We start from the raw sequence: 13,279 nt of genomic DNA, 5'->3' as shown, positions 1-13,279 counted from the left end.
TTAGAAAGGCAGATAAACACAAGTAAGCTTAATGGATATGTTTACGTGGACTACAAAATACTGAGTACAGATGAAAGAAATATATTAGGCGAAACAAGTTATGCGATAGTCTTATCTTCGCACCTGCTTCGGGAGCACCAAGTCTCATACTGTAACCACGTTCATACGTCATAAAGACCCATGATGTCGTAGGTTTATATAATAACAAAAGTTCTTATGGATCCATTACTCAAACCTGGTCACACTCATTGGGAAAACATGGCATCTGGTTTGCTGGTCTGTCTAACGTATTTTGTTATTATCGACACCTATGACATCATATGTTTTATTACATATGAACGTGGCTATGCTATAAGGATAATTCTCCCGAAACAGCTCTCAAGATAACGCTATTACATAACACATTTTGTTTGCTTTATGTCTTTTTCTCCTACTCGATATTTTGTACTCCATGTCAATATTTGCATTGAGCCGACTTGCATTTGTCTACCTTCCTCATTGCAACTTCTGACGCCGGAGGCAGCAGAGCTGGTTGAAGAGGTTGGATTACATGCATATATCCTTTAAGCAATGCATCTAGAATAGCTTAAATATGGGAGAGAAGGTATTTTAAAAACCATTATTTTATCATTGCTGCTGTTGTTGTTGTTGTTGTTGTTATTATTATTATTATTTGTTGTTATTATTATTATTATCATTGACTACTTGCTTTTATTATAGGATAATGTGCAAATGTATGCTTAAAGATATTTTTGGAAAGTTTTTTCGTGTTTATATATATATATATATATATATATATATATATATATATATATAATCAAATAACACGAAAATTAAAATTGACATCTGTTCACCTACTCACTACTCCTACGCTTTCTGAATTGTATGTTTTCTGATACTTGGTAATGATATTAGTAAATATGTGATTGCAACGATATTAGTGAATATGTGATTGCACTCGAGAATGAGAATGTAAATATTATTTATGTAGGCTGTGTAACGCATACAATTGAACAACATTCCAAAACAAAATAAATTACATGTATCTGCTATCTCCAAAAGTTGAGTAGGGGACGCATACTACTCTGATTTATGGCATTTTCTGGAAGAATAACTGTGAATACGACGAAGAATATATAAGTATAATAGTGAAGAAGATGGATATATCTATTCTGGATTAAATGTGACGTAATGTAGTTTCTTAACACTCATGCTAAATAGCAGAGTTTGAAGGAACATGGCGTTATTTTAAATATTCCATTTATTGAACATTAATAAATAAAATAAATAAAGCTTTTGAATGTTTTTGAATTGTGTTTTTTTTTCTTTTATGTGTTGCTAATATTTTATATTGGATAGTATGGTGAGTGGTATGGTAAATTGTCAAAGTTGTAAATTACAAATAGCAGGAATAATCTCAGGCGTAGGACCTTGATTCAAAGTAATAATAAACACCACAGCACAGTTTTCTCATTTAAGATTCTTCAAAGGATTAAAACCTGTGTGGATAATAGATTTCTATTACTGGTGCCATAATACGGCGAACTAGCAGGTGATATTCTTTCTGTGCCTTTGCACACTGATTTCAAAACCTACCGTCATCAGACTATACCTTTTATCCTTTCCAGGACGATAAATAAAGTACAAATCCAATACCATCACAGATTCTCCTCCCTCTCTCTTTCTCTCCCTCTCTTTATATCTCTCTTTCTCTTTCTCTGGATCAAATCGTTTTTGTTCACATCTAGTGCAAGATAAGCTTCGCTGTAGAAACGCGACGTGTCATGACAGCACTCCTCCGAATCCCAGGTATTTCGTTTTATTGATTTTCTCGGCTAAATCAGTACCGAGCAATATAGTAAGTACTATGGAAACAAAAGATATGCCCTCTGAAAGCTGAATCCCATGAATGGTTTCTGTTCCTTATGAAAGCAGTTTATTTTATTAGCACTGTAAAAGTAACTCTTCGTAGTCGTTTCTCTTACTGTAAATAACAGCCAAATTTCCCTCAAACGACACCCCATACTCTTAGTCTTAAATACACAATGATGTTATACAAAACAGGTCGTTTACGGCTGTACCGCCTTTGATTACAGATTCGCTTATTCATTGCTGAAGTGGGGTTACAAAAAGAAACACTGACAGCAAATTCAGAGAAGACATCAAATCTCATTAACTTCTATGATAGGTGGTTGCTTGACTTGCTTGAAATTATAGCCAAATCTAAATGAAATCCCGCTCTATTGTTTCATTAAAGAGGACAATGTAAAATGTCTTATACGCACTATATCTTAAAATGAGATGGGATAGTCGAGGCTTAAATTCCTTTGACCATGGTGATATAGGAATATTCTATGCTTTGTATGTAAGTGAAAGATCAATATATCCAGACTCTTTTCCATCCTTATTGTAAATATCACTTCAAATATTTGATATGACTTGGTTATGTCAAATATCTCATAAACGATGGCAAATGGGGCTCCTTTCATACAAGTTTATATTGGCGTCTATGAAAAAGATTGGTGGGCTGTCATTGAATAATTTCCCGTTTTAGCCATAAGCAATAAAAGCGTTGATCTAAAATCTGAAGGATTATATTCACAAATCCTTCAGTTCTTAACTCTGGAGCCTCTGCCTGGTAGCTTGATCTACTAGAAATAGCAACTTCATCTCACTCGAATTAGACCTTATAATAAATTCATAAGAATAAATTTTATAACGGGGACGTACAGAAACACCGGTTCTGAAGCTGGGTCCAGACAAACACAAGCACACAGTTACATACATACATACATACATACATACATACATACAACCATACACATGTACATACCCGCACACACACACACACACACACACGATGTATGCATATACATATCCCCCACACACACACACACGAGCACATACCCATACACGCATAATTATATTCAAATACACGTCTAAAAACGCACATGTTAGATATATATATACATATGCTCACTCACACTCACGTGAAACACATGCATGTACACCCACATAAATTTCCCAAATGTTTGCCATATGTGGACATGATCCAAAAAGTTCAGTTCATGAATTTAGACATGTAGCGGGGTCTAAGCTGCTTTTCCAGATGAGCCATCCTTCCATATCACAAATACCGCACTTTCCACTGCCATTGGTGTAAAGCTTTAACGTTCTAGCCTATACTCGCTCTTTATAGCAGTGTTTGGAAGGAATATGCGTAATGTACTAAATAATACACACTTTATAAGTACAAATTATAACTACAATTAGTAAACATAAAATAGGGTTTTAATATATAGGATTGCGTCATGGCTCTTATTTCAACTGATATGCACCCAAAATTGCATCACCTATAGGAAAGTCATTATATTTAAACAAAGTATAAACAACATTTCAAGTGAGAATTTTGTTACTTTGGTAACAGTTACAATACTTATTTTACCAAAATATTTCGTAGATATTTAAATACACAGCCATATATATATATATATATATATATATATATATATATATATATATATATATATATATATATATATATATATATATATATATATATATATATGTATATGTGTATATATATATATATATATATATATATATATATATATATATATATATATATATATATATACACATATATATATATATATATATATATATATATATATATATATATATATATATACATACACACACATATATACCTATATATATGCACGCGTAGCTAAACTTATTATATAAACAATTTAGGTCTACATTTAATTTTGCGTTCACCAAGGGAGTTAATCAATGTAATATTATCATTTAATAATATCTCCTTAAGCTCAGTAGTTCACATTTTAAATTGGGAGATTGTTTGTAAGGCAAAATCTTATCGTATAGGTAGTAATTTTAGCATGTTGTGTACTAATGAATTTTAAGAGATATTAAATAATAATAATACTTTCATTATCTTCCTTGATGAAAGTAAAATTAAATGGAGACATAAATTAAATTGTTTGTGGCTGTGTGGTAAGGAGCTTGCTTACGAACCGCATGGTTCCAGGTTAGGTCCCACTGCGTGGCACCTTGGGCAAGTATTTTCTGCTATAGCCTCGGGCCGACCAAAGCCTTGTGACTGGATTCGGTAGACGGAAACTGAAAAAAGCCCGTCGTATATATGTATATATATGTATGTATGTGTGTGTATGTGTTTGCGTGTCTATGTTTGTCTCGCCCCAACATCGCTTGACAACCGATGCTGGTGTGTTTACGTCCCAGTTACTTAGCGGTTCAGCAAAAGGGACCGATAGAATAAGTACTGGGCTTACAAAGAATAAGTCCTGGGGTCGATTTGCTCGACTAAAGGCGGTGCTCTAGCATGGCTGCAGTCAAATGACTGAAACATGTAAAAGTGTAAAAGAGTATATACATGTATATATGTGTTTGCTAATGTGTATATATAAAATTAATATAAGCATCAGTTTGCAATGTTTCTCCAAAAAGGAGAATTACAAGTGTCACTAAATGCAACTAGCCTATTAGGAAATACCTAAAATGCTAGAAATAAGAGTTAAACCTATCTAATGCTGTAGTTAACGCACATGAATGAAAATATATACACTAACAGGGACCATATTCGTACGAAAAGTGCCGATCGGTTTAGCTCTTATTTCTAGCAATGTAGTTGTTTCCTAACACCCTAGTCGCATTTAGTGACACTTGTAAGTTTTCTTTTTGGTGAAACATTGCAAACTTCTGTTTGTATTAATTGAATATATACACGTTAGCGAATCACTAAATCACCCAGTTATTTGGATGACAAAAACATAGATACTAAAGGCGAAGTGAGTCCGGAAAGAGCCGACGTCGAGCTGTCTTAACTAATAAAGCAACGTAAATTGCCGAAACTGACGCGTCTAATGTTAAGAATTCTTGATCGTCACTTTTCGGACCACTATGGTCCTTGTTATATGTTATATGTTATGTGATATATGGTTTCCTTCTTCTGCGTTAGCACAGCATTAGAGTGGTTTCGCTCTTATTTCTAACAATGTAGGTGTTTTCTAATACCTAAGTCGCATGGTTGTGAGGTAAGAAGCTTGCTTACAACCACATGGTACCGGGTTCAGTCCTACAGCGTGGCACCTTCAGCAAGTGTCTTCTACTGTAGGCTCGGGCCGACCAAAGACTTGTGAGTGAATTTGGTAGACAGAAACTGAAAGAAGTCCATCGTATATATGTCTGTGTCTGCGCGCGCGCCTGTGTGTATGTATGAGAGTGTGTGTGTGTGTGTATCTGTATGTATATATTTGTGTGTCTGTATCTGTGTTAGACCTCCACCATCAATTTATAACCGATGTTGATGTGTTTACGTCCCCGTAACTTAGCGGTTGGGCAAAAGAAAACCGATAGAATAAATACCAGGCTTACAAAGAATAAGTCCAGGGGCCGATTTCTTCGACTAAAAGGCGGTGCTCCAGCATGGCCACAGTCAAAATGACTGAAACAAGTAAAGGAATAAAAGAATATATATATGTGTATATATATATATATATATATATATATATATATATAGTGAATGTCTTGTTAGAACACCGAATACTGCGTCAGTAGGTGCTTGGTTATAGGCGCTTGGTGCATAAATGTCCACACATAACGTTAGCAGACCAGAGTCGTCTTTCGCGGGTACCGGAACTCCCATATCACGTGATTTCATTCTACTGGAAACCATCAGTTGGAGGCGTCCGGTCACCGTACTCCAGTCAAATCTCGTTGGTACTATATATAGAATATCAGCATCTTTTCAAACACTGGTGTGTCCATTTGGTATTAACACTGCCTCTGTCGCTAGTAATATATACATGTGTATATATATATATATATATATATATATATATATATATATATATATATATATATATATATATATATATATATATATATATATATACTGGGAACAAACACAGACACGTACAAATATATACATAAGAAAACAGGTTCTTTCAGTTTCCGTCTAAATTCACTGACAGGGCTTTATTTGGCCTGAGGCTATTATAGAAGACATTTGCCCAAGGTGCCACCTAGTAGAACTGAACCCGGAACCATGTGATTGGAAAGCAAGATTGTTCTTACCACACAGTCACTCCTGTGCCTATATATATATGTGTGTGTGTGTGTGTGTGTGTGTGTGTGTGTGTGTGTGTGTGTGTGTGTGTGTGTGTGTGTGTGTGTGTGTGTGTGTGTGTGTGCTGGATTCTCTCATCGTAAACGACAAATGAGGGTTCCGTAAAATATAGCGGTAATCATGCTCTATGGACAAGTATATGTCTCTTGAGGTATGCTGGTGCCTTGCAAAACTTTTGGCAAAGGCTTCAAAATAATACATTTAAGCTTTGCTTAAATGTACGAGTTTAACCATCATAATATAACTTACTAATTAACGTAAACACCTTGAGAAATGTATCAGGAAATTAGGTCACTGTTCAATCAGTTGTATCTAACTTAAGATTGATTCGTAAATCATATTATTCTTTGAGGAAATTAACATATATATATATATATATATATATATATATATTTATATATATATATATCATGCATGTATTTGCGATGTATAGAAACAGTTTTTTTGTTTCGCTTCCAAATCGAATACATGTTCCAAAACGGATACAGTGAAGACCAACTCTTGAGAATTTAGGAGAAAGTGTCTCTAAAGAAACGCTGGAAAACCAGCCAGTAGTTGACATGAACGAAACATGATGTTTGCTGCGGAGAGATGTTTTTCCCAATTCGAGGGAACAGACGACATATAGTTAAGCCACATGCTGATGGATATAACCGGCTGCCGAAGAGAGGCTGTAGTTCGTCACATCGTAGATTAATCGAATTGGTCAGTTGCAACCCAGTCTTTGAAAAACTTCACAAAATTTAAAATGCTAATATAAACATTTGTGTTCATATCACTGCTAGATTCACTCAATCTAAATTAACTGTCAATCGAGGAGCAGAAATTCTAAAACAAATTTGTGGTTTTAATCGAAAAAAGTCTTTAAACTTTTTTTTTTCTTTTTTGCTATCTAATAAAACTGTCTACTTTAGGCACAAGGCCTGAATTTTATGTGAGGCGGCTAGTCGAATGTAACCGAGCGCAATAATTAACAGGTACCTAATTTAATCAGCCCAGATAAGATGAAATGGAAAGTCGACCTCGGTAGCATTTGAACACAGAATGTAAAATGTCGAGAGCAATGCGGCCAAGCACTTTGTTCTACGCGTAACGACTGTATGATCTCGCCGTCTTTCGTTTATTCCATAATACAAATTGATTTGAAGCTGAGAAATATATAAAGTAAAGCTCGAACAAAGACATAGTGGTTTGCATCGGTAAAAACCATTCAATACAGTTAGTATATTCGGATGAGTTGCTATGCTGTGATGAGACAAAATTGTTATTTCGAACACATCTGTGAGAAAAATTATTTGAAAATTAGACAGACTTATGGAGCGGTTTGGTTGTCTTAAAGTTCACCCAAGAATGATAAACAATAAAAAAAGACTGTTTTCTTACTGATTCCCACCATTCACTTCTAAATTCAAAAGTAGCCTGTTTTCCTTTTTTTCTGTAATCCTTATCTTGTTCCCTACACGCAAATTAGTCATCGGAACAAGTGCTGGTGACAAAAAACATTCCGTCATTGTTGTAGTCGTCGTCATCATTGTTAGCAGACACTTTTTCTAGTTATGATAAACACTATTATTGTTCCAATTCAGTTCATCTGAATCATTCCGGCAAGACTACATTACGTAGCTAAATGCCAGTTGCTGCTCAACTGAACATAAATTCAGACACAAACTGGGAAAAACTTCATTCTTGACAAATAACGATAAATGATTTAGTCTATAGAATACCGAATAAACAGTCGAAGATTAGTCATCTATCAGCATTTTACATTTGCTCAGGCAGTAAAAAATTTACGCTATGGACTGGTTAATTTTGAAATAAATTGCAGTTGGTATTTTCGGTCAACGCCAGATCTCTCTGATTCATAAAGCATTAGAAGCATTCCATTCATGACCATCCTGCATTATTTTCAGAAAATGTATCTAAGTCTATATTACCCAATGTGCTTTTATTATAAACAGATTTTCATATCAATACGTCTTTACTCATGTCTTTTACGACATAGTGTAATGTAAAATTAACTGCTATTGTGAATTAAGTATATAAGGGAAGGGGAAAGTCGAAATTGTTTCTAATTGCTTGCTCTCTTTCAGGAGAAAGTTACTTTACGACAACTCAGAACTCATAGTGTATTTACTTCAATTATATAATGCCAATATTTGTACCAGTAACATACTGATGTAAATTTATTGCTTGATTTTCCTTTCAAATGAAAAATGCTCAAGAAGTTCATAATTCAAAAATGTATATTCAGCATTATATAAATGCATAAAAGCGGCCAGCACACCGGGCAAAATACTTAGCAACATTTCGTCCGTCCTTACGTCCTGGGTTCAAATTCCACCAAGATCGACTTTGCCTTTTATCCTTTCGACTTGATAAAATAAGTACCAGTTGAGCACTGACGTCAACGTAATCGACTTACTCCCTCTCTCGAACTTGCTGGTCTTGTGCCAAAATTTGAAACCAGTATATAGATAGATAGATAGATAGATATTATAGAGAGGTAAATAACCAGTGCAGTATATAAGTGATGGATTTCTTTGATTCTGATTACTGAGGTTAAGCATTACAGAATGTATCTTGTAGGGCAATCCTTGAGGTGCGTGGTTCTCAACTTTGGGCCTGGGAACATTTTGAGTGGGCCTGGGAAAATTTTGAGTGGGCCTGGGAAAATTTTAAGAGTGCCTGAGAAAATTTTGAGAGGCCCTTGCAATTTTTGTGGATTGGAAACAAGCTGTTTTTAGTATTCAATTTGTAGCCTTGACCAACGTAACAAATAAAATTCCAAAACGTAACAAATAAAATTCCAAAACGTAACAAATAACGTAACAACGCATAAATTTTGTCAAAGTTCTTACAAACGTAACAACTTTGACAACGCTGGTCTTGGCTCAATATTTTTCTCAGATTACACCACTACAGTAAGCACATGATGTGCAGTTTGACCAAATCAATTGTGGAGTGGATTGGCGGGTCTCGCGTGAATGCAAGCATCTTTATGACAGCGCACCTGTTATATGTATTTCCTAGCTGCACCCATGACAAGTTTGAGCCTATCTGCTACAATCGCCAATGCAGCACGTTTGTAGTGATATAAATATGTATCTATTGAAATCAAAAACAGAGTCAATATTTTTAGCTCTTATCTAATGGATCAGTCGAACAAATATTTGTTTGGTAAGTATTCTGCTTTAATCTAGTATATATAAATCACAGTATGTGTGTGTATAATGACTAACGCATACATTTCCACAATTCTCAACCTATTTTCACCAAACTTTACACACGCATTACTTATGTCCCATGGATGGTCGTGCACTATAACATTTTGCCCAGAGCTCTCGCGTAAATGGACGCAAGTGGGCATAGTTGTTTGGGGTTTGTAGGGTCTTCCATACTTTTTATAAAAGTGAAAGGATTTTGTCTATTTATTTATTTCAACTGCCTACCTGCAACGGTAACCAAACACGTGATATGTCCCCGGTAATTTTCTTTCAGGTAAATAAATGTTTATGTAAATTTAAAAGATTTATCCAAAAAATCTTATCTAGCTGTTATTTTTAGCACAATACGTATTATGTTAATTTAAAAGATTTATCCAAAAAATCTTACTTAGCTGTTAATTTTAGCACAACACGTGTTATATTTCCGGTAAATTTTTCCATGTAAATAAATGTTTATGTTAATTGAAAAGATTTATAAAAAAAAAACATATTTAGCTATTATTTTTAGCACAATACGTGGGTGAGGGTAAAGAATATGTACACCCGGAGTTTAGGTGTCAGGGTTAGGGTTAGGGTTAGAGTTAGGAGTTAGGGTTACGCCGAAAACGGATGGTGTGCGTATTCTGTACCTCCTTCCAACACGTGTTATGTCTCCGGAAATTTTCTTTCATGTAAATAAATGTTAATTTAAAAAATTTGCCTGCAAAATCTTATAAAATGATAATGTTCCAAAAGATGTGCATGTTTATATGTTATATATGAAAATAAGAGTGAATAAAATATGCTTAAAAATCAACTATATGTTGCAGCCATTATCCATAATCTCCCAAAACACTTCAGTAGTTCTACTTTGCATCGCTTGCAAACTTATATGTTCTATGATCATTTAAGTGCAACGACCTTCACAATAACCAGGCTTCAATTTGATTTTTCGTTCCTAGGTTAATTGGAAACATAGATTGCCTTCCTACTCGTAAACCTTCTCGGTAATACAGTTATTTGGCAAAAAAATACTACCAAGACAACATTTCCAACACTTTTTCATGAAGCAATCCCGTTCCTCCTCTGCTTTCCAATATCCTGGTTAGTTAAAGCTGGATTTTCCGCAGTGAGCGACATATTCACAAAAACAAAAAATAAGAAAAAATTAAAGAAAAACCGGTGTGTTCTTCAAATTGCGAAAGAGGAGATTTGTGTCTCAATTTGAACCAATCTTTTGAACTTGAAATTGATAACCTAACTGAAAAACATCAACTGCAATATAGCCATAAAATTGATTCTTCATTTCTTGTAAATAAAAATGTAAATATACTTTTCTTCCATTTTTAGATTTTCTTTTTTTTTTGCTTGCAGGTTCCATAAACAAGAGAATATTATAACAGTGATGTAGTATTTATTTACCAATTGTGATTGTACCCGTACATGAAGCTGGCATGCAGAAACAACTACTACTTTATGGGATTTATATTCCGAAAGAGGGTCGGGTAACTGGTTTAGAGGTCAGTGGGCCTAGGATTCTTTGATCGTAAAAAGTGAGCCCGTAGGTGAAAGAGGTTGAGAACCACTGCTTTAGATAGTCACTTTGTATGAATAATGTTCTAGTAATTAATTTTTATTTCACACAATTGGCATAAAATTACATTTTTAAATCAATGGATTGATGAAATGACTCAATGTTGGATATAAGAATTTGGATATAATTATTTCTTTTGACTTTTGACTAGCTGACAATGATAATGAAATGTTTACCTGAGGTTTGAATCAATTATTCAGTCGAAGCCGGCAATAACCTACCTAAAAAGAAATACAAATATCCTTAATGAATCAATTGAGTACCCATTTCCTCTGTAGTAAATAAACATGTAAATGTCTTTTAAATATTTATGAGTAATTATAATCATAACAAAACTCTCTGGCGTTCAAGCTTACATTAACTAAATAACGAATCTATATAGCAAAATGACCTGCAGTTGAAACTAAGCAACCATCAATCGAATTGCTAATAACTTGATTGAACTGTCTGCATAATGGATGAAGTCGTTTGGTAACTCAGTTATAGTAGAGAATATAATGTATAAATTCTGGTTCTCACCACTCCCAAATTCAGTGAAAAGTTGAGCAATCTCCGTGTATGCAAACTGCCAATATGTCTAGCCAGGAAATACGTTCTCTTCTAACTTGCATTTGTCATTAAGAAGATGGTTACGAAGTGCGTTTAAGACCACGTGTTGTTCGAATTCGATCCTACTGCACCACACCTTGAATAAATGCTTTCTACTTGGCTTCGGGTTGACCCGAGACGGATTTAAAATTAAGTGGGTAGAAACTGTGGCGGGGAATCCGTCGAATTGATTGTACCAGTTGCTGAGTGCTGGACATATGTACTTCAAAATATCAATTCCCATAGCTATTTCAAACAGAACTTACTGCTGTAACTAACACTATAAATCATATAAAACTCATCCAACTGATAAAGAGATATATTCTGGAAATAATTTTGCAATATAGAATCTATTTGTTCTGCTTTGAATAAAATTGCTTTCATAAAATTCCATTTAAGAATCATAAATAAAGTCAAATGTATTTTAGCCCCATCAGCATGAAATGACAGTTGCTTTGGTTGTAGTTATTGTTATTTATGCCGCAGGTAAAAATCACTGAAGCTGTTATTACTACTGCCAAAATGATTGCTGTTTCATACTGTTTTTGTTTTGTTCCTTTGTTTCTGTTTTTATCTCCATTTTTTATTTATTTATTTATTTATTTATTGCCTTTTCATATAGGAGAGTTCTACAACTGGTTTTCATGTGAAATTGCCATTGCGACACGAAGCCAAAGCAGAGCTCTGGTCTTATTATTTTATTTCCGATTGCAGTCATTTGACCTGACTTGTTTCGCTATTGTTTAATACGACGAAGTGAGTAAATCACAATCTCAATTTTCATCAATGTGGAAAAAAATATGATTGATATTCAAACTGTTATTGTTTGCATTATTATTATTATTATTATTATTATTATTATTATTATTATTATTATTATTATTATTATCATTATTATTATCATTATTATTATCATTATTATTATTATTATTATTATTATTATTATTATTATTATTATTATTATTATCATTATTATTATTATTATTATTATTATTATTATTATTAATAGTAGTAGTAGTAGTAGTAGTAGTAGTAGTAGTAGTAGTAGTAGTAGTAGTAGCAGCAATTGCTGTTGCCGATGATGATGATGATGATGATACTAACAGTTTTCCTAATGTTACTCTTGGCTAATGTAGTTGGTGCTAATTCAACTGGTGCCATGCTCTTTGCCGTCGAAGCTACTGCCGGCGTCTTCGTCTTTCTCATGTTGCTAAGTGATATCGACTGGCTTCTTTCTTCTTTCGACTGATGGGTCCCTTTCTATCGTTTTTCTTCGTTCACTGCTATGGCTATTGTCACAAACGTGCAAACACAGTCACTCCGCCACACACACATACAAGCAAATATATTCACTCGCACGCACTCAGAATATCTTTCTAGGAATGTATACATACATACATACATACATACTTACATACATACATACATATAGAGATACATAGAAACACAGACAAATTTGTGTGTGTGTTTGTGTGCGTGTATGTGTGTGTGTGTGTGCGTGGGCGTGGCTGTGTGGTTGCTTCCCAACTGCATGGTTCTGGGTTCAGTCCCACTGCGTGTCACCTTCAACAAGTGTCATATGCTATAGCCTGTTAGTGAATTTGGTAGACAGAAACTGAATGAAGCCTCTCGTATATTTGTGTGTATGTGTGAGTGTGTGTGTGTGTGTCTTCGTATTTGTGTTCTTTACCCGACACCGTTTGACAACTGGTGTCGGTCTGT

Source organism: Octopus bimaculoides, chromosome 2, assembly GCF_046866305.1.
Source record: "Octopus bimaculoides isolate indiv1 chromosome 2, ASM4686630v1, whole genome shotgun sequence".
NCBI classification, from domain to species: domain Eukaryota; kingdom Metazoa; phylum Mollusca; class Cephalopoda; order Octopoda; family Octopodidae; genus Octopus; species Octopus bimaculoides.
Note: the sequence above shows the minus strand (reverse complement) of the source record.